Source organism: Ranitomeya imitator, chromosome 4 (assembly GCF_032444005.1).
Source record: "Ranitomeya imitator isolate aRanImi1 chromosome 4, aRanImi1.pri, whole genome shotgun sequence".
Classification (NCBI taxonomy): domain Eukaryota; kingdom Metazoa; phylum Chordata; class Amphibia; order Anura; family Dendrobatidae; genus Ranitomeya; species Ranitomeya imitator.
The window spans coordinates 183,052,874-183,076,154 of record NC_091285.1 but is presented as its reverse complement, the minus strand read 5'-3'; the positions used below and the strand labels follow the sequence as shown (position 1 = coordinate 183,076,154).

The following is a 23,281-nucleotide window of genomic DNA, read 5'->3' as shown; positions in this document are numbered from 1 at the left end:
TCTTAATTGATTATATATATATATATAGTGAAAAAATTGGAACAGCATCAAATTACTACCTTACAAGGCATGCAGAGCTCTTCCGACCAGCAATCCAATGGTGAAAAAGTAATAAACTCAAAAAATGGAAAAGCAGCACAAAATAATTGAAAAAAAGTGGACTTTAATGCCTGAACGGCGTGGCAACGTTTCGGATGTGTTATCCTTTGTCAAGCAATGAATACAAGAGTTAAACCACATTTTATATCCAACACATACATATTTCATTAGAAAATCATTAAATATAATAAAGTCAATAATATTAAACAATGTTATTGTACATCATCAGTGTAAGAGTGCAATTGTGCAAGTTACTCAGCCCATCAAACCACAGCTATTGACGGGTATTATGAATAACATACTGCGTGAAAATAATTAAAAATAGCTTAATGGCCAATTGTTATTAAAAACAAATCAGGTGTCCTTACTAACGATATTATAATCCAAGTACACTTACATACACAGCTCAGTAATGGCAGCCATGATCACGGCGTTCCCAAGTGCCTACTGCACATGTCCGTGACATCACAGTCAGGGACCCACAATGCTCTGCCCTGCAGCTGCTCAGAGCCTTCCGAGGACCATGGCGCCATGTTAGCTAGGGGCGGCTTTGCCCACACGGAGGACGGAACCACATAACTATTGCAATAGCAATATAAAAAATACAGTAGCGATCAGGAATTACTGTACAGAATATGAAAAACATAAAAAATATATATATAAAAAAAAAAATTATGTACAAGATTAAACTGCTCCATACACGGTCATATGTATAAGAATAGTCTTCTCTACTCTGGAACATACTCGATGTGCCGCCGTATTTAAAGGGATCCAGACATAAGTCTGTAATACGTCACCAAGGTCCAGGAAGCCCCCCTTATTAAAGTGGGGCATCCTGACCCTGAGTAAGGAAACGGAGACCTTTGGGGGCGGATACCCCCCGCGTTTCTCCAAACCCCTACAGTATGACACACATGACCCAATCTTTGGCTACATCTTCAACATCCCTAGAGAAACATAAAAAACCAAATGACCAAAGCAGGGGAGTTTCCTATGTTTATAAATTCAAGCTTTTATTCTCTGTAATTATATATCCAAAATTAATCAAAATATCAAGAGAGATGCAGAGATCAAGGAAAAAGGAAAGCAAAATAATTCACATTATAGAGTAATCAGTACAGATCCATCGTCCATTGTTCAAAGTCGTAGCCACCATATAGTATCTCGGTATGTAAGATAGGACACCTGAAAAAGGACAAAAAACTCCATAAGTTTCTTTTAAAACATAAAAAATATGTATATATAAAATATACACTTAGGAGAGAATATAACCACTATCACATTTACATAATTGAATTAAGTTTGAAATCCACATTAAGACCATAAGGTTTTAAAGTATTGAGTTTTTTTATCCATTCCAACTCTTTCTTTTTAAGTAACCGTATACGGTCACCTCCCCTTCTCTGAACCGGTACCATATCAATAATACGGAAGCGCAGTTGTTTTCAGTATGACATTTCTCCGTGAAATGTTTAGACACTGGTGATGGGATGAAAGAAATTAGACCCCTTGAGCATCAAATTACATTTAATACAGGACAAGCATGGAAAACAACCTTTCCTACTGTTGCCAGTAAGTGTGGCCTGACCCTATTTTTTGAATGACCCTATAACGGACTTCACCAGAGTAGACGCAATAGTTCGACTATGTTTATATGAGAAAATTGGTGGTTTAGAGAACTCCTTCACTTCGGGAGAACATTTATATAGCATTCCCCAATGTTTGCATATAATGTCAGCAATTTTGCCACTCTCCTCACAATACGACGTTACAAAAGGAATACGATCAAATTCTTTCAATTTAGGTTTTTTCTGTAGTAATTCTTTTCTCGGTAATATGTCAACCTTATTCTTCTGTATTTGCAACAATTTTTTTGGATAACCTCTTTCAGAGAATTTCCTACATGTCCCTTCCATAGATTTTTTTAAAGAATCTTCATTACTTTCAATTCTTTTGACCCACAAAAGCTGACTGTATGGGATTGACTCTTTAGTTTTTCTGGGGTGTTGACTATTGAAAAGCAATAAATCATTTTTATCTGTGGCTTTAGTAAACAATTGAGTAGTAAATTTACCATTCTCAATTTGAAAATTAACATCCAAAAATTGTATGTTAGTACATGAGTGTACAAGGGTGAATTTAATTGTTTTATCAATTGTATTCAGGTAATCATGAAATTTAAGTAAGGACTCTATTGTACCCGTCCATACGAGGAAGACATCGTCTATGTATCTCCACCACGCGGCCACTTGGCCGAAGTGGTGGGACACATAGACGAAGTCCTCCTCGATGACACTCATAACTATACTTACATACGCGGGTGCCATGTTCACGCCCATGGCGGTCCCGCGTAATTGCAAATAAAAAGTGTCTCCAAATAAAAAATAGTTTCTAGTCAACACTAGTTCCAACAGCTGTATTACAAAACCCCTGGCCTCGCTAGAATAGTGGGTAGTTAGTAACTTTTTATTCACTGCGGCGAGCCCCCGAGCATGGTCAATCGAGGTATATAGCGAAGTGACATCGAACGATGCCAAAACCACTTCGCCAAACACCTCAATCCCTTATTTTTTCTAAAAAAATCAGTGGTGTCTCTAACAAATGATTCCGCGCAACCAGCAATTGGGTTAAGGATTTTATCCAGAAAAATCCCGAATATTTGAAAAAATAGAGCCGCATCCTGACACTATTGGTCTACCCGGGGGGTGCATGAGAGATTTGTGGATCTTTGGTAGCGTGTATATTACCGGTGTCAATAGAAATTGAATGGTCAGAAAATCATATAAATCCTGGTCAATAATTTGTTTATGTACAGAATTCTCTAAGATTGTCTTGATTTCTCTTGCTATATCAAACTTAGGATCATGAGACAATCTCTCGTACACCCCCGGGTCCTCCAATTGTCCCTTAATTTCCTCAATATATTCAGTTCTATCTAAGACAACCACTGCACCTCCCTTATCCGCCTTTTTTATAATTATTTCTTCATTTTGTGCTAGCTCACGTAAGGCTTCCATTTCCCCCACTGTCATATTCGAGCATCCTAATATTTCTTCATTCATTTTATACTACTAAATTTCCCTTAATTTTTCTTTGTTGCTATATGTTGGTTTACACTTTAGTTGCTATGCAATTCAGGTAGTCATGCAATTTGTTATTTACTTTAGAACTTTTTTGTCACTTGGGCAGTTATGTGATTTATCATATAGGAGCTTCTGGTCACATGCTATATCCGCGTGCTAGTTACCAAGGCTTTCATATGCCAGATGCCGCATCCTTGTAACCTACCCCTTCATTTGTTTGGTGCGATGCTTTAGATGCGTACATCACGGTGGTCACATGTGTCTTTTTTTGATCACATGGGGCATGACGAGTATGTCTTAACTTACAATGGCCTGCCCACTTCGTGGATAACAGCACGCAAATCTTACACCGAAAACGCTGAACTTTAAATTCTCTTCACAGGTGATATGTAAGTAACGATGTGCTCCCGTTGGTTTATCTTTGCTTAAACAGGCTATACTACAATAATCCACCAACTCTGGATGAAGAATTCCTTACGGAACACACGACAGGTGCGGTAGGACCCCCTGAGTAGCTTGCAGCAGTCTTGGAGATATGTGGGTATTTATCATTCCTCGTTAAGTTTGATTCCTATTTTTATACTCATTCTATATAGGAGGTTTACTTAGATATAACACTATAGATTACCTTGTGACTTATATATTTGATATACAGTGCCTTACGACAGGATTCGGCTCCTCATTGTAAATGTAGGTGTTTATCTGATGACCATCTGAACTTTCTGGCTTCTGGGATGAATTTACAAAATGATTCAAATACAAAAATCACAAACTGTAGTACAACCAACAAGAGGTCAGATGAGGCAGTAAAAATTATGCTCTCAAAACATAAAAGTCCTGTAAAACACTGTTACTTTACTTTCCATTTTTTGTGTTGTACAATGATTCAATTTCTCTACTAAATATACAGCACTGCACTTAAAGGGCAAATCAATTTTATTTTAATTTCTCTAATTTATGTGACCTTTAAAGTAAGTGGAATACATTGGGTGAAATATACAAGTTCACATGTCTTTATGCAGCCGGATCCAGTCGCTATCGATGATAATTTCTAGCAACTTATTTTCTTTTAATAGATAATGGGCTAAATAGGCAATCTGCAAATCACTTCAGAAAATCACCACAAAATGCCGGCCACTATGTGTCCCATTTCTTATGGTTAATAAAATGGAGATGGGTCTTTGCCTCTCTGCCCCTTTTATCTATCAAAGGAAAGTCGGGATGGGAAGTTTTAACATCTATAGTGTTGGCAGAATGCTGATGAAGAACCACCCATTGAAAAAAGAGGTGATGGCAAGTAACAGAACATGAGAATATGGTCAGCTCCTAGACATTTTAGGCTGATATGTGCGCCAAAAGCAGTTTTAACTTGTAGAGGATCTGTGTAGCAAGACTCTGTTTCTCTATAGTTTTTGCAAGCGATGGAACCCCTGAAGAGGTCATGCATGACATGGCATTAGTGAGGAAAGACTGCCATCTGCTTGCTGGATAAAACCATGTGGAACCAACCGGCACCAGAAGAGTTGCAGAGGGAGAAAGTTCATGTGCGGGACCTGGTCAGTTGCCTTGGATGACAGAGTTTCCAGATATAAAAGTCCTGTGCGCCAAATCATGAATGGATTTAGCACCGAGGAGCGGTGTTGATGCGGACCAGAGACGACGATGAAGCCAGTGTGACAGGCCACAGCAGAGAGCATGCATCAGTTGGGTCTTTGCCGCTGTCAGACAAGGCCCAGATGGCACTTGTTGAAACCCTAAGACCCGACTATGCCGGTCAAGACCAGAAGACCCAACCAGTGCCGATCCAGACCAAGAGCGCAGACTGCGCCGGTCAAGCTCAGAGCCTTCGCAGTATGCCAGTCAAAATCTTAGGGTCCTGAAGATGCTGGTTGAGAGCCATGACTTCGGTCCTCTCTTCCCCAAGTCTGGGACACAGTCGAAGTTGGTCAACCACCGAAGATCTTGACCAGACGAGACATCGACGAGAGGAGGATGCCTGCGGTTACAGAAGGACATCACATCCAGTCAAAATGTATGTTACATGAGTCAGCCTGGGTTAAGACAACAGGTGGCATGGGGACTGATTAGTACAGAGGAAGCTCAACGTTCTATGATAGACTTTGTCAGAAGGCCTTGCTGCCTAGCGACAAAACTTGGTGACCATGCTAGGGTTATTGTTGCAGGAAGAGCAAACGCATTAGCTGCCAGGAACAACTTTGTAAGTATAATTCTTGAGAGACTTTTCTATTATTCTAATTGTATTCAAAAATCCATTGTATGTTTATTGTTGTGTGGTTTACTGCTGTTTAGTTTCATATTATTAGCTGTTCCCTGACCAATGTGAATTCCCGCTATATCGGAAAGGAATAAATCGTTCCTTGAGTGTTCCCACCTTGTGTCTCTTGTTCGTTGCATTCTGTCTCTGGCTTTACACAAGGATTGTGACCCTTTAGTGGGGTATTATTGTGTGCGTATATAATTGCATTACAGTACAGATGTATTTGCGTTGCAATATTTAATCTTACAGTAATCATACTTCTCAATAATATAATCAGCCTTCATTCTAGTCCTTTTTTATACATTTCCTTATGTGACATCTAGTGTACTCTGATGACATATCACATCTAAATTATGCCAGATGTAAATTCAGTATGACCCATTATAATAAACTGTTGTTTGAAGTATTGACTCTTCTTGTAGGATGAATATGTAAAGAACACCGCACTGCCCTTGCTGACCGGGCCAGTGCGCGTGTCCTCATTTGAGAGAATGGTGCCCAGAGATTCCAGAGGAATTGGACGGCCATGGTGGGGAAACGTGCTTCAGATAAAAGGGACCTGAAGCACGTGATCACAAAGGGGAGTGACAGGTGGCGGAGACAAGCCCCGGACTCCGGGCACCGGAGTTTGGGCTAGAGAAGCCCAGGGGAACACCAGACTGACATGGGTAAACCAGGAGATGACAGATACATGACTCACAGCATGAACACTGCCAGAAAAAAATGAAGACTGCCGAGTGCAGCGAATACCGCCGGAAGTTAATGAGCGGCCCCGGAAGCAGATGCGGCCGGGAGACAGCGGGACAGGAGGATGCATCGCTGGACAAGTAAGTATAATTATAATGTTTATGCTTTTACAGGCCCAGGACCCGAACTGAATCCGAACTCTAACACGGGTTTCCCATGTTCGGGACCTTTTTGACCAAACACTACGTGTTCGGTGCGAGTCCAGAACTTTACAATTCGGGTTCGCCCATCCCTAGTTGAGAGTAAAGTGTCAGTCTTTGCTGACGACACTAAACTATGTAGGATATTAAAATCTGACCATGACATTGCAATATTGCAAAATGATCTGGATAAGATGACGGAATGAGCAAACACTTGGCAAATGAGTAGATAAATGCAAAGTAATGCACCTTGGACTGAGTAATCCTATTGCTGCATATTCATTAAATAGGGATATACTTGGGACTACAGAACAGGAGAAGGACTTGGGTATTCTGGTTACAAATAAGCTGAGCAGTAGTACTCAATGTCAAGCAGCAGCCACAAAAGCAAACAACAACATATTATTACCCCTTTATAAATCACTGGTGAGGCCACATCTAGAATACGGAATCCAGTTTTGGGCTCCACATTTTGAAAAAGGACAATTTTTGTGGAAATTCAAAAACTGAAAAGTGGGGCGTGCAATATTATTCGGCCCCTTTAACATAATACATTGTTGCGCCACCTTTTGCTGCGATTACAGCTGCAAGTCGCTTGGGGTATGTCTCTATCAGTTTTGTACATCGAGAGACTGAAATTCTTGCCCATTCTTTCTTGGCAAACAGCTCGAGCTCAGTGAGGTTTGATGGAGATCATTTGTGAAAAGCAGTTTTCAGCTCTTTCCACAGATTCTCGATTGGATTAAGGTCTGGACTTTGACTTGGCCATTCTAACATTTGGATACGTTTATTTGTGAACCATTCCATTGTAGATTTTGTGTTATGTTTTGGATCATTGTCTTGCTGGAAGACAAATCTCCATCCCAGTCTCAGGTCTTTTGCAGACTCCAACAGGTTTTCTTCAAGAATGGTCCTGTATTTGGCTCCATCCATCTTCCCATCAATTTTAACCATCTTCCCTGTCCCTGCTGAAGAAAAGCAGGCCCAAACCATGATGCTGCCACCACCATGTTTGACAGTGGGGATGGTTTGTTCAGGGTGATGAGCTTTGTTGCCTTTACACCAAACATATCGTTTGCCATAGTTGCCAAAAAATTTGATTTCGGTTTCATCTGACCAGAGCACCTTCTTCCACCTTCTGACCAGAGCATCTTCTTTGGTGTGTCTCCCAGGTGGCTTGTTGCAAACTTTAAATGACACTTTTTATGGATATCTTTGAGAAATGGTTTTCTTCTTGCCACTCTGCCATAAAGGCGAGATTTGTGCAGTGTACGACTGATTGTTGTCCTATGGACAGACTGTCCCACCTCAGCTGTAGATCTCTGCAGTTCATCCAGAGTGATCATGGGCCTCTTGACTTCATCTCTGGTGATCAGTCTTCTCCTTGTTTGAGATGAAAGTTTAGAGGGGCAGCTCGGTCTTGGTAGATTTGCAGTGGTATGATACTCCTTCAATATGATCGCTTGCACAGTGGTCCTTGGGAAGTCTGAAGTTTTGGAAATCATTTTGTATCCAAATCTGGCTTTAAACTTCTCTACAACAGTATCACGGACCTCCCTGTTGTGTTCCTTGGTCTTCATGATGCTCTCTGTGCTTCAAACAGAACCCTAAGACTATCACAGAGCAGGTGCATTTATACAGAGACTTGATTACACACAGGTGGATTATATTTATCATCATTAGGTATTTAGGACAACATTGGATGATTCAGAAATCCACAATGAACTTCTGGAGTGAGTTTGCGGCACTGAAAGTAAAAGGGCCGAATAATATTGCACGCCCCATTTTTAGTTTTTGAATTTCCACAAAAATTTAAAATAACTAATACATTTCGTTCAACTTCACAATTGTATTCCACTTGTTGATTCTTCACCAAAAATTTACATTTGGTATCTTTATGTTTGAAGCATGATATGTGGGAAAAGGTTGAAAAGTTCCAGGGGGCCGAATACTTTCGCAAGGCACTGTAGATATGTGTGGTCAGTACTGGCACATGATTTATTCCTTCCAAAGCCCATACAAAGGACTAGGGAGCACTCATTACGGGTGGAAGAAAGGCGATTCCGGCAGATAAATAGGAGTAAAGTTAGAGCAGTCAGACTTTGGTGAATATTTAAAGGGGATCATTTACCAGATAAAAATGGGCAGTTTTTTTTTATCTTATTTTATTCCCATTTCTCCACTGACTATGTTGTTTTTGTTTTTTAAATCTGCCATAATGTTCCAGAGCTATGGACCTTTTTATTCAGTACTAATTCATATAATATTTACTAACTGTAATAATGCAAAGCAGCCTAGAGATACTCCCCTAGAGAATTCTGTGAGTGATGTCCCATTGATAAAGATAATAACAATTAACACCAAATAAAATGGCCCATATCTCTGGAACCGTAAGGTGAATTTAAAAAAACCCAAAAAACTGCATGTTCAGCTCATCAGCCATAATAAAATAAGAGCAAAGTCTAGCCTCTTTTGACCTGGTGAAAAGTTCACCTTAAAAACAAAATAGGTAACAAAGCTAGAAGTGTAGATGAGAGGAAAAGCACATCATGAGCCCAACCCTGTCCTGGTAGCATTATATTGAACATATAACTTTTTACTAACAGCCAACTATTGATTTAAAAATATTCTTTTTTCTAACTTTTTTATTTTGTCAATGTAGAACAATTTTTTTTCTGTGCATGATTATGGGGCTCTGTCCTGTGATATGCTTTACAGCAGTCACATGGACTGGAGATGACTCGTTAGCTTGTATACAGAGTGCAACTCTATTTTTTATTGTCAACTGTCAACCCCAAAAAGATTATTATAATCAGTGAGATCTATTGTGATCAAACTTTTTTTACAGAAATCATCTCTCCATGCATTGACTTTGCAAAGAGACTTGTAGTTTGTATAGTAATCACTAATTGCAACTATGCCCACTTTCCCACCCACATTTTATAAGTGGAGAGAGTGGCTTCATATACATTTATCTTGCAACTGTGTTTGTTTTGATAAAAATGTTATTACAAGAAAAAGTGATTATAATTCTCTTATTCAAACTTTTATTACAAGAAAAAGTGTCTGTAAAATGCCAAAATATAGTCTGGTTTATTAGAGGTTCACACACACGCACACGCACACGCACACACACACACACGTACTGTATATACCATATATGCTAATGAAGATCAAGAATAAAGCAACCATCATTTAATGCTGGCTACATTTAGAGAACTAGAAAATAATATGCAACAGTCATGCCTGAAGGTGGCTCACGTGGTTTGTGGACCCACTTTGCCACAGGACATGCATAGGAAGGGGTGTAACTAAGAGGCTAACCGGTGTTCACTGGCGCTCCTGATGGTGGAGACACACTAGGCTGCAGGTAGCGGCCAGGTACCACTCTTAGGCAGTCGCCACCACTGCAGTTGCTGATCCCAGGGGTCAGGTTCACTGAGACGGGAAGACGTGACCGAGGTCACTGACTAGCAGGAAATGGAGACTAACAGACTGTACTGATAACTTGGACATTGAAGATAGGTTCTTGTTCACATACATAGTTATCAGGAAACAGGTCTGGAGCTGGGCACACTAGGACCTGAGACAACTGACTCAGGCCGACTGCATCGGGTCCAGGAGATTGGGTATAGGTACCGCAGATGTGGTTTCAGAATTGAAATACCGCCGAAGCTGTCACAGAAAGACGGACAAACTATACTATACTAAAGGGAACACAGGATACGATAAGTTTAGCAGAAAGGACAGAAGAACTGGCAACATAAATTTGCATACACCAACACCACTAATAATAACTGTAGGGGTTGCTTAGGCACCTCGCTATTAGCTATTGGCTGGGAGACATCTTGCAAGTGAACACTTAAACTAAATGCCTCCCAGCTGTTAGCTGGGGGCACTTAGTACATGCGCGATGCCTCTTTTAGAGCAGGGGAGTGCGTGCACTAGGTGCACCGCCGGGATACTGTGCGGTGTGCGCCGAGGAAGGAAGAAGATAACTAGGGTGGTGCTGTGGCAGGGGCGATGAGTACATCATCATCCCCACAGGGTCAGCATGCGGAGGCACCAGTGAAAGACATAACAGCAAAGCAGTATAAATAAGGTATACAGTTGTGCTCAAAAGTTTACATACCTCGGCAGAATTTTTGATTTCTTGACCTTTTGTCAGAGAATATGAATGATAACACCAAAACTTTTTTCTCCACTCATGGATTAGTGGTTGGGTGAAGCCATTTATTGTCAAACTTCTGTGTTTTCTCTTTTTAAATCATAATGACAATCCAAAACATCCAAATGACCCGGATCAAAAGTTCACATACCCCATTTCTTAATACTGTGTATTGCCCCCCTCTAACATCAATGACAGCTTGAAGTCTTTTCTGTGGATGAGGTTCTTTATTTTCTCAGATGGTAAAGCTGCCCACTCTTCTGGGCAAAAAATCATTCAGTTCCTGTAAATTCCTGGGCTGTCTAGCATGAACTGCGTGCTTGAGATCTCTCCAGAGTGGCTCAATGATATTGAGGTCAGGAGACTTAGATTGCCACTCCAGAACCTTCACTTTGTTCTGCTGTAGCCAATGGTAGGTCGACTTGGCCTTGGATTGTTGTCATGTTGGAACATCCAAGTACGTCCCATGCGCAGCTCCCGGGCTGATGACTGCAAATTTGCCTCCAATATTTGCTGATAACGTGCTGCATTCATCTTTCCTTCAACTTTGACCAAGTTTCCTGTGCCTTTGTAGCTCACAGATCCACAAAATATCAGCAATCCACCTCTGTGCTTTACAGTAGGAATGGTGTCACTGTTCAATGTTGGTATCATCACTCCCAGTTACCTTGTTTCAGAAGTTTTGATGCTTGTCTGTATGTAAACTTTTGATCAGGGTGATTTGGATGTTTTGGCTTGTCATTATGATTTAAAAAGAGAAAACACAGTAGTTTGACAATAAATGGCTTCACCCAACCACTAACCATGAGTGGAGAAAAAGTTTTAGTGTTATCATTCGTATTCTTTGAAAAAAGGTCAAGAAAGCAAACATTTTGCCGGGGTATGTAAACTTTTGAGCACAACTGTAAATTATGAATGTTACCTTTATTTTGTATTTTATAAAAATATTTTATAACCCTTTTACAAACCATTCAATTTTGTCTCTCTCCCAAAGGGAAGGAAACTGCAGTATCCTACTTGTTCAATCTATAGGAGTTGGTGGCAATAGTAAGACAATTTTCATGCCTCTTGGAAAGCTAATTTCCATATTTTCCATGGAGCATTGTCTCCATACATAACTAGTCTCCTTAAAAGGGTTGTCGGGCCTTGGGGTACAAGTCTGCTGTAACTCTATGTGACTGCAGACTTGTGAATCTTCACATCACACTGATGGGAGTGAGAATTCTCCAGTGGCGGAAGTGGGCAGTCATATGACCATATGACCAATATGTGATTTGCATGTTTCTGGTCACATTCCAACTAAACTTATCCAACCTTGCTCAGTACATTCGCATTCAGCCAGGCTGCAGCCATCTAGTTGGCATGTGACTGGGAGTATGCAAATCACATACTTGCTTTCACAGCACTGGAGAATGCAAAGAGCGCACAATGTGCGTGGTGTGAGGATTCAGAATTCTGCAGTCACATAGTGTGACTGCAGACTTGTACCCCAAGGCCGAACATCCCTTCAATGAGAGCCAGTACCTGTCTAAGTCCGGGATCACACACAGCGAGATACGGCCCAGTCTCGCAGGTTAAAACCAAGCTCTGGCACTGGCACTCCGGAGCAGAGCGTGCGGCCGCATAGCAATACATGGAGCCGCACGCTCCGCTCTGGAGTGCCGGTGTCCGAGCTTGGTTTTAACCTGCGAGACTCGCTGAAGTGTGACTCCGGCCTAATATTCAAAACATGATTTTTTTTCAAACACACAGACTGGAATAAATTTTGGTTCTAAGTTTGTTGTTTAGTGATGTTGCACATGACAGAAACAAGGAAGGGTTTTCCCAAATTACTCACACATTTGTCAGCAGGAACTGTTCCACTGTAGTATTCCAAGTATTTTCCATGTTTGCTTTAACTGTGTGCGGCTTTGGATAAGAGCCTAAAAATAAATGTAACATTAGTTTCTTCTATTAGGTCTTGCCAAGTCCATGCTATTTTAAGTAATAATATTCTTTATCTTCAAAACAGAAGTATATTACTGTTCTGTGAGATCGTGCGCCACAGAAGGACTTGTGCTTATGGCCAAAATGCAGATTATTAAATAGATAAGTGAATAATGATGGAATTACTTTTATACGTTTATTCAATGACTTATCATCATGTGGGTTAAGATTATAAAGCTTGGAAGCATTTGCAGCAGATTGGTTCACGGAGTGATATTTACATTATGATTTGATGGGAATGGAAAGGAAAAGCTGATAATGTATCTTGTCAATCAAAATCAAGCCAAATCACTGTGATTGCTGTGGCGGTTCAGAACGAACTTCAGATGAGCTGAAAGTAATGAACACATTGCACAGATGCTGCATAATATTGCTTCCATGAATCAGCCCATCATTTTGTCTACAATCATAGGCCTACTAAATCACCAGCCAACACATGTATTAATTGGTGGTCTGTGCCAATGTAAGGAATTACTCAAAAAATGTTAAGCGTCATCCAAACTTAAAAAGGTTCCATGCTTTGGACATTTCCTTTTTGTTGTAAGGATTTCTTGCAAGGCGTTCTGCAGGGACCTCGACTCTGCCCTGTCCTTCAAACCACACATCCAAGCTCTTTCCACCTCCTGTCACCTCCAGCTCAAAAATATCTCCAGGATCCGTCCTTTCCTCAACCCCCAATCTACTAAAATGCTTGTGCACGCCCTCATCATTTCCCGCCTTGACTACTGCAACATCCTTTTCTGTGGCCTCCCTGCTAACACCCTTGCACCTCTCCAGTCCATCCTTAACTCTGCTGCCCGACTAATCCATCTCTCTCCTCGCTACTCCTCCGCTTCCGCCCTCTGCAAATCTCTTCACTGGCTCCCATTCCCTCAGCGTATCCAGTTCAAATTGCTAATACTGACCTACAAAGCCATCCACAACCTGTCTCCTCCATATATCTCTGAACTAATCTCTCGATATCTTCCCTCACGTGATCTCCGGTCCTCCCAAGACCTCCTTCTCCTTCTCACACTTATTCGCTCCTCATCCAATCGCCTCTAAGACTTCTCCCGAATATCCCCCATCCTCTGGAACTCTCTGCCCCAACACGTCCGACTATCAACCACAGTCGGATCCTTCAGACGGAACCTGAAAACTCATCTCTTCAGGAAAGCCTACAGCCTGCACTGACACCGCTGCTGCCTCATCACTATCGAAGCTACCGCCTCACCAACACCGGAGCTACCGCCTCACCAACACCGGAGCTACCGCCTCACCATCACCGGAGCTCTTGCAACCCTCAACCTACTGTCTCCTTCCCCATAATCCTGTGGAATGTAAGCCCGCAAGGGCAGGGTCCTCGCCCCTCTGTATCAGTCCGTCATTGTTAGTTTGTTTACTGTATGTGATATTTGTAACTTGTATGTAACCCCTTCTCATGTACAGCACCATGGAATCAATGGTGCTATATAAATAAATAATAATAATAATATTTGTACGGGAATCTGGTAGCTCTACCTTCAACTCCACCATAGAGAAACTTAAGCTTTACATGGTGCCAATTGAAATAATTATTTTTGAGAGTTATTTGTAAGAGAAACACTCTTTTACTTATTCTCCACTGTGGTTAATTAATGGAGTTATTGAACTAGGAAACTCACTCTATAATTGCCTAATATTCAGCACGGTGGCTTAGTGGTTAGTAAGGCAGCCTTGCAGCACTGGGTTCCTGGGGTCAAATCCCACGAAGGACAACATCTGCTTGAAAAAGGTCCACGGACCGAAACGTTGCAGATGGCAGAATAAACTTTGGAGCTGTCTTTTCACAATTGCTGTGGTGCTGTCCTTTTCTTCATGTGCTTCTGGATTTACCTACTGGGATGGATCCCCTGGTGAGGACGTGCACTCTGCTGTCCATAGAGACATTGCCATTATAGGGTGCGGCTTTACTATTTATATTTGATACTAACATCTGCAAGGAGTCTTTATATTTTCCCCATGATTTTGTGGACATCCACCGGGCACTACAATTTCTTCCCACACTCCAATGACAAACTTATAGGGAATTTAGATTGTGAGCCCCAATAGAGACAGTGATGATGATGTCTGTAAAGCGCTGAAGTATATGATGGTGCTATATAGGCAAAGTATAATAAATGAATAATGTTTATTTTAAAATGTGTTTTCCAAAATACACAATTTCTGTAACCCTTTAACGTCCAGTGATGAATATATTCGACATTGGACGCCTCCCCCATCGCCGGAGCCCGCACCTTTTCCAGCACACAACAGCTGATCTGATCAGCTCTCATGTGCCCTTAGCATCTGCAGGGGAATCACGATCCACCCGATGCTGTTAACATGTTAAATGCTACTGTCAAACTCAGTGACATTTAACATGCACATGCAGGACTATATGAGAAAACACAGCACTCTGTATGGAATAGTTGTAGGTGCACAAGTAGGGTGTCCAGCCCGTAGTATCCAATAGTCAAAATAAATTTGGCACTCAAAGCTTTAAAAATATTATTTTGTGTCCATTTATTTTGCATCTAGACAATGTATTTTTTAAATGTTTTCATCCCATCATTGGGCCTTCATCAGAATATACTGGATTATAAGGGTCCACTGCATAAAGGAGTGGTATGTCCACGTAGTGCGACCGTTTGTCGCCAAGGTTATAAGCTTGGGAAATTCGGGGCCAAATCATGATGAAGAACTGGAAGCGGAATGTTGGAACAGACGCAGATGGCCACTTGAGCATGTCTACTGGGATAGTCCCGTGATGAATGGGTCCGAGTACAGCAAGAGGACAAAGAACTGGCTCAGCTTAGACAATGGGTGTCTTCCAGACAGTTACCCAGCCGGCAAGAAAGTGATGCGCTGTCCCTCGGTATCCTATGGATGCTGCGACATTGGGAAGATCTGCAATTGAATGATAGGATTCTGTACCGGAAAGTTTTACTGCCACGAGAGTTGAACGTCAACTGGCAGACGGTGATCCCTGAGATCCTGCTGTCCCAGGTGGCCACTGAAGTGCACAAAAAGGGAGCTCATTTCGGATCGGAGAAAACCTTCCAGTGGTTACAGCAATTAGTATACCATCCTCATTTGAAATCAGCAGTAGAAGACGCTTGTCAACGTTGTCGGAACTGCGAGTTGGCCAAGCCACCTGAACAGAGGGCTCCCATACAGGCCATAAAGATGTCTACTCCGCTGGAGCTGCTAATAATAGATTATCTGACCATACGCCCAGCACATCAAGGATACGAACATTGCTTAGTGATGATGACCACTTCACGAAGTTTGCGGTTGTGACTCCCACACGAGACCAAATGTCCGAATCAGCCGCCTATGCCAGCTGTAAGAATCTAATTCAGGCATATGGATGTCCAAAGTGCATACACTCAGATCAAGGTGCCTGCTTCCTTTGAAAAGTGATGGAAGAACTGCATCGGTTGTATAAGATTGAGAAGTCCTGGATGACACCTTACCATCCCCAGGTAAATGGGGCTTGTGAGCGGTTCAGCTGCACCCTAACGCAGATGCTTGGAACTTTGGAAGAGGATATGAAGGCCCAATGGCCTGAATATGTGGCCGAGCTAGTGTGGATATACAACAACCGAAAACACAGTACCACCGGTCACACGCCTTACACTCTTCTGTTCGGTCGTCCAGGGAAAGGGATTATGGAACTGGAGTTAGAGCCTGAGGAAGACTACCCATGGATGGGGGTGTCTACCTGGGTTCGTGAACATCATAGTAACATAGTTAGTAAGGCCGAAAAAAGACATTTGTCCATCCAGTTCAGCCTATATTCCATCATAATAAATCCCCAGATCTACGTCCTTCTACAGAACCTAATTGTATGATACAATATTGTTCTGCTCCAGGAAGACATCCAGGCCTCTCTTGAACCCCTCGACTGAGTTCGCCATCACCACCTCCTCAGGCAAGCAATTCCAGATTCTCACCGCCCTAACAGTAAAGAATCCTCTTCTATGTTGGTGGAAAAACCTTCTCTCCTCCAGACGCAAAGAATGCCCCCTTGTGCCCGTCACCTTCCTTGGTATAAACAGATCCTCAGCGAGATATTTGTATTGTCCCCTTATATACTTATACATGGTTATTAGATCGCCCCTCAGTCGTCTTTTTTCTAGACTAAATAATCCTAATTTCGCTAATCTATCTGGGTATTGTAGTTCTCCCATCCCCTTTATTAATTTTGTTGCCCTCCTTTCTACTCTCTCTAGTTCCATTATATCCTTCCTGAGCACCGGTGCCCAAAACTGGACACAGTACTCCATGTGCGGTCTAACTAGGGATTTGTACAGAGGCATTATAATGCTCTCATCATGTGTATCCAGACCTCTTTTAATGCACCCCATGATCCTGTTTGCCTTGGCAGCTGCTGCCTGGCACTGGCTGCTCCAGGTAAATTTATCATTAACTAGGATCCCAAAGTCCTTCTCCCTGTCAGATTTACCCAGTGGTTTCCCATTCAGTGTGTAATGGTGACATTGATTCCTTCTTCCCATGTGTATAACCTTACATTTATCATTGTTAAACCTCATCTGCCACCTTTCAGCCCAAGTTTCCAACTTATCCAGATCCATCTGTAGCAGAATACTATCTTCTCTTGTATTAACTGCTTTACATAGTTTTGTATCATCTGCAAATATCGATATTTTACTGTGTAAACCTTCTACCAGATCATTAATGAATATGTTGAAGAGAACAGGTCCCAATACTGACCCCTGCGGTACCCCACTGGTCACTGCGACCCAGTTAGAGACTATACCATTTATAACCACCCTCTGCTTTCTATCACTAAGCCAGTTACTAACCCATTTACACACATTTTCCCCCAGACCAAGCATTCTCATTTTGTATACCAACCTCTTGTGTGGCACGGTATCAAACGCTTTGGAAAAATCGAGATATACCACGTCCAATGACTCACCGTGGTCCAGCCTATAGCTTACCTCTTCATAAAAACTGATTAGATTGGTTTGACAGGAGCGATTTCTCATAAACCCATGCTGATATGGAGTTAAACAGTTATTCTCATTGAGATAATCCAGAATAACATCCCTCAGAAACCCTTCAAATATTTTACCAACAATAGAGGTTAGACTTACTGGCCTATAATTTCCAGGTTCACTTTTAGAGCCCTTTTTGAATATTGGCACCACATTTGCTATGCGCCAATCCTGCGGAACAGACCCTGTCGCTATAGAGTCCCTAAAAATAAGAAATAATGGTTTATCTATTACATTACTTAGTTCTCTTAGTACTCGTGGGTGTATGCCATCCGGACCCGGAGATTTATCTATTTTAATCTTATTTAGCCGGTTTCGCACCTCTTCTTGGGTTAGATTGGTGACCCTTAATATAGGGTTTTCATTGTTTCTTGGGATTTCACCTAGCATTTCATTTTCCACCGTGAATACCGTGGAGAAGAAGGTGTTTAAAATGTTAGCTTTTTCCTCGTCATCTATAACCATTCTTTCCTCACTATTTTTTAAGGGGCCTACATTTTCAGTTTTTATTCTTTTACTATTGATATAGTTGAAGAACAGTTTGGGATTAGTTTTACTCTCCTTAGCAATGTGCTTCTCTGTTTCCTTTTTGGCAGCTTTAATTAGTTTTTTAGATAAAGTATTTTTCTCCCTATAGTTTTTTAGAGCTTCAATGGTGCCATCCTGCTTTAGTAGTGCAAATGCTTTCTTTTTACTGTTAATTGCCTGTCTTACTTCTTTGTTTAGCCACATTGGGTTTTTCCTATTTCTAGTCCTTTTATTCCCACAAGGTATAAACCGCTTACACTGCCTATTTAGGATGTTCTTAAACATTTCCCATTTATTATCTGTATTCTTATTTCTGAGGATATTGTCCCAGTCTACCAGATTAAGGGCATCTCTAAGCTGGTCAAACTTTGCCTTCCTAAAGTTCAGTGTTTTTGTGACTCCCTGACAAGTCCCCCTAGTGAAAGACAGGTGAAACTGTACAATATTGTGGTCGCTATTTCCTAGATGCCCGACCACCTGCAGATTTGTTATTCTGTCAGGTCTATTAGATAGTATTAGGTCTAAAAGTGCTGCTCCTCTGGTTGGATTCTGCACCAATTGTGAAAGATAATTTTTCTTGGTTATTAGCAGAAACTTGTTGCCTTTATGGGTTTCACAGGTTTCTGTTTCCCAGTTAATATCCGGGTAGTTAAAGTCCCCCATAACCAGGACCTCATTATGGGTTGCAGCTTCATCTATCTGCTTTAGAAGTAGACTTTCCATGGTTTCTGTTATATTTGGGGGTTTGTAACAGACCCCAATGAGAATTTTGTTACCATTTTTCCCTCCATGAATTTCGACCCATATGGACTCGACATCCTCATTTCCTTCGCTAATATCCTCCCTTAAAGTGGACTTTAGACAAGACTTTACATAGAGACAAACCCCTCCTCCTCTCCGATTTTTACGATCCTTTCTAAACAGACTGTAACCCTGTAAGTTAACTGCCCAGTCATAGCTTTCATCTAACCATGTCTCGGTTATTCCCACTATGTCAAAGTTACCTGTAGATATTTCTGCTTCTAGTTCTTCCATCTTGTTTGTCAGGCTTCTGGCGTTTGCGAGCATGCAGTTTAGAGGATTTTGTTTTGTTCCAATCTCCTCGCTGTGGATTGTTTTAGAAATGTTCTTACCTCCCTTCTGAGTATGTTTTCCTGGATCTTCTTTGTTCAAGTCTAATGTTTTTCTTCCCGTCCCCTCTTCTTCTAGTTTAACGCCCTCCTGATGAGTGTAGCGAGTCTTCTGGCGAATGTGTGTTTCCCAGGTTTGTTGAGGTGTAGTCCGTCTCTGGCGAGGAGTCCATCGTACAAGTAATTCACACCGTGGTCCAGGAATCCGAATCCTTGTTGTCTGCACCATCGTCTTAGCCAGTTGTTTGCATCAAGGATCCTGTTCCATCGACATTGGTTGCAGACCTTACATCGTTTGGTGCAGATCAAGCTCCAAGAACTGGAACATCCCAGAACTACTCCCCTGCGTGGGACAGCTCTACAGGCTGGGGACCGTGTCCTAGTTTGAGAAAAGTGTCTTTGTGACAAGCTAGAGTCCCGGTGTGTGAAGAATCCATACCGGGTGAAGCGAAGAGTCAATGCTAAGGGACCTGTTTATGAAATTCAGCCTGAAGGGAAAGACAGTGAACCTACTCGCATAGTACACCGAAACATGCTATGGCCTTGCTTATCGAGGGATCCCAACCCTGAACAAGAGATACTGGATGCTCCAAATGAAGTTCCGACATTTCTCATGGGAGACGAATAGGAAGAATCCGACGTTGACAATTTGTCCTTGAAGACAACCTGGTTTAGTTGTTCCAAAGGAATCTACTACTCTTTCTGTTCTACAACACTCCAAACATTCCACTGCTGGTGCACCCCCTATTTGCTACAATCAAGATCAGTTTGTTTGGCGACAGAAAGTTCAAGTTCTGGAAGAATGTCGTTGTGAAATAAAGAAGCTCTCGCCCATGGAATGGCAAGCTAAAAAAGAGGGGGAATGTAAGAGGAAGAATCAGTATGGGGGTACCTTTCCCATGCTGGCTCCGGAACTGCCGGGGCTGTCACCCATGTTGCAGGGGGAAGACATTCTTTCCAGGATGGACAATTGCATGCGACTGTAGTAGGCGGGGCTGATATAAGTAACACAGTGTGCAGGAAAAGACTGAGACCCAGGGTGGGAAAGCTGAGCGGTGAGTCGAGTGCAGTGTCTGCTCGCAGGGCAGAGCATGCTGTACATACAGTCCGATTTGACAGTACTCCTCCACACAGGCCCACTGCAGATAAACTACTAGGTGACAGACCCCCGCCATCCTCCGTGACTGAAAGAGACTCAGCCTTGACATTGGGAACCATGACAGGGGTGCGACGCAGAGAGAGGCAGGCGATTAGGCCCGAGCCCTGTCACTCCGGACCAGTGTACGCCTCGGAGCAAAGTCTTGCTCCAGCGGTCTCATATGTTGACCTAGTACCTTGCCAGACACACATGGGCACGGGAAAGGGACTGCCTCCAGAAAGACTACGCCAAGACGACACGTGCTGCTGTTGTCGGTGCCATCATTGGATCCCTGCTCATCACAGATGACTTCGAGACATCACGTGCCGCTGTTGTCAGTGCCATCATTGGATCACCGCTCATCACAGACCACCTTGAGACATCATGTGCCGCTGTTGTCGGTGCCTCCGTTGGAACACTGAGACGCTGTACAGAAGAAGGCTACAGTCCGATAAGTTTCATCTCCCTAGTTATTGTATTAACGTTCATTCCTATTCTGATTTGTCTTTCTCAAATCCCATCCCACTCCTTACCACTGCCCTCCAACCCATCATTACCCTGCCACCTATCACTCCCTGCATGGAGTGTGATTTGTTGTTAAATAAAACTGTTAACTCTTGATCTGCCTCCTGTTCGTGATGACATCCCGAATTTCTGCAAGTTCTAAAAAGATTATTGGAAAGATCTCTGTACTGTCCCCCTATATATTTGAACGCTGAAACAAGATCACAATTAAGCCTTCATTTATTTCAAACTGAGTAGTCCCAAGTTTAATAACCTGTCTTGGTATGGAAGTTCATTCATTCTCTTAATAACCTTGGTTGCTCCTTTCTGCGCCCATGTAGTTCAGCCAGTGGCGTGCCGCCAATGGTGACAGGCTACACGACTGCTATGGGGCCCTGAGGGGTGAGGTGGACTGCGGCCACCAGAGTTGGACTGCGATGGCTGTGCTGTGCCGTGTGCTTTTTAATTAAATGTGCCTGCCTCCGACACTCTGTACTTGGCTCCTCCTAACTCCTCCTTTCTATTCCTGCACTGCTCCCAGATGAACTCTCTGGATGGACTTGCATAAGGATGCCACGCCTCATGGCTGACGTAGCTTTCCAGCCAGAGAGAGCAGTGTATGCTGTGCCTGGCTGGAAGTAGTTGCACATGCAAGGGCGACACTACACATTTAATTGTGCTTGTGTGTCACCCTGGCTACGTCATTACTAGCAGACACAGCCGCACTGCGTGCCACCATGTCTGTTGAAGTGACCGCACTCAAACACTGGGAGAGCGGCCTGGGCCTCGACAGTGAGTGTACCCCTCTGATGGTCCAGGGCCGTGTCTGTGACTGTGGCGGTCCTGCACTACCACATGCCTGAGGAGCTGGATGGGACACACATGCTGGGGGCAGGTGAGCGAGGCTTGTTGCAAGCTTCCCCAATCCCCATATTAAAAATATTTCTAATGTGTGTTTGTGTGCGCATATATGATGTGAATATACAGTATGTGTATGTCAGTGTGTATGACTGTGTTCAAATATGTGTGTGTCTTCTATTTCAAGGCAGTCTCTTTCTTGTTTGGTCTATATCTATAACATGCAAGCTTGGATTTAAGTGCATCTGTTGATTATTTTATTTATTTCTTTTTTTGTGGCCCATTCAGACTTTTACTATGGGGCCCCATGATTTCTATGTATGCCCCTGAGTTCAGCTATGCCCTTCTTATAAACTGGAGCCCAAAATTGTACATAATATTCTAAGTGTGGCTGCACTAGTGACTTGTATAGCGGTAAAACTATATTCTAAACCTCTTTTAATGCATCAAATGAATTTACTTGCCTCGGTGGCAGCTGCCTGACGCAGATCACTAAAATTAAGTTAGCTGTATACCGATACAATTCTTTTTCTTTGAGTTTCTCCCAGTGCTTTACAGTTTAATATATAATACAGTTTAATTCTTCATAATCTTACATTTATTTATTTGGAACCTCAATTGTCATATGATATCTTCACCAAAGCATCCAGATTACATAAATCCCTCTGCAATATTAAATTGTCCTCATCTGAATTGATTACCCTGCAGTGTTTAGTATCAACTGCAAATTTTAAAAAGGTCAAAACATAAATATATTAAGAAGTAGAAAGCCCAATACTGACTCATGTTGTACCCCAATGTTAAATATGACTAGTGATGGACAAACCCGTGGATATTTTGGTCTGGGGGAGTTCAGCCAGACATCTAAAAAAAAAAGTTATGCTTGGGTACCAGAACGGTATCCAAACCCGGAACACATTCAGATTAATGGCGGGCTTGAACATCCGTTGTCAAATGACAGCATGAGCCAGCAGCTGTGACCGGCGGTATAAAGGTTACCGATTGCCACAGGCATCAAGTGGGGATTAGTACTACTCTCATCATCCTGCACCTGCTGTCGCTGACAACAGCGAGAGCAGGCGCTACTAATGGTATAGACAGCGGGGTAGTACTGAAACCCAAAACAATTAAACAGTGTGAGCAGCTTGGGGCTAATTAAAATATAAACCTTTATTGAGTTACTCTTAAAACTCCCAAAATACAAGACATTTAAAGTGCAAATGGGCCAAAACAAAGAAAGTGCAAGTAAGACCATGTAGCAGTGTATAACCTTCTATCTGGTATTTAGTATACTGTTTGGCCTCTTCTACACAACTCTCAACTTTTCCTTGCCAGAAGTAGAGTCTTAGTTCCGTGTTCGAGTTAATACAGGATCTAATGTGTATTCCCTAAATACAGTCGCCGTAAACATACGATCTGTGGAATCTTACACATCCAAAATTACATTCAAGTATACATAGAGCCATAGTTCTAAACATTTGTACTCAATATTAAATAGATTCCCATATACTGTATATTCAGAGAACAAGCATATAGTGCATACAGTTGATGGCCTATGCTGTACTCAATACATTAGTTCTGCAAAATATTCCTGTGTA

General features: G+C 42.1%; 1 long non-coding RNA gene across 1 annotated transcript in view; it reads right to left on the bottom strand.

Annotated features, from left to right (window-relative positions):
- Window positions 1–1,146: 1,146 nt before the first annotated feature.
- Window positions 1,147–23,281, bottom strand: part of LOC138674015 (uncharacterized) — a 43,054-nt gene continuing 20,919 nt past the window's right edge. Inside the window, exons 2-3 of the long non-coding RNA XR_011320430.1 lie at window positions 12,353–12,437; window positions 1,147–1,284 (exon numbers count right to left, since the gene is read on the bottom strand). This is a non-coding gene — a long non-coding RNA (uncharacterized lncRNA). The remainder of the gene's footprint in view (window positions 1,285–12,352; window positions 12,438–23,281) is intronic.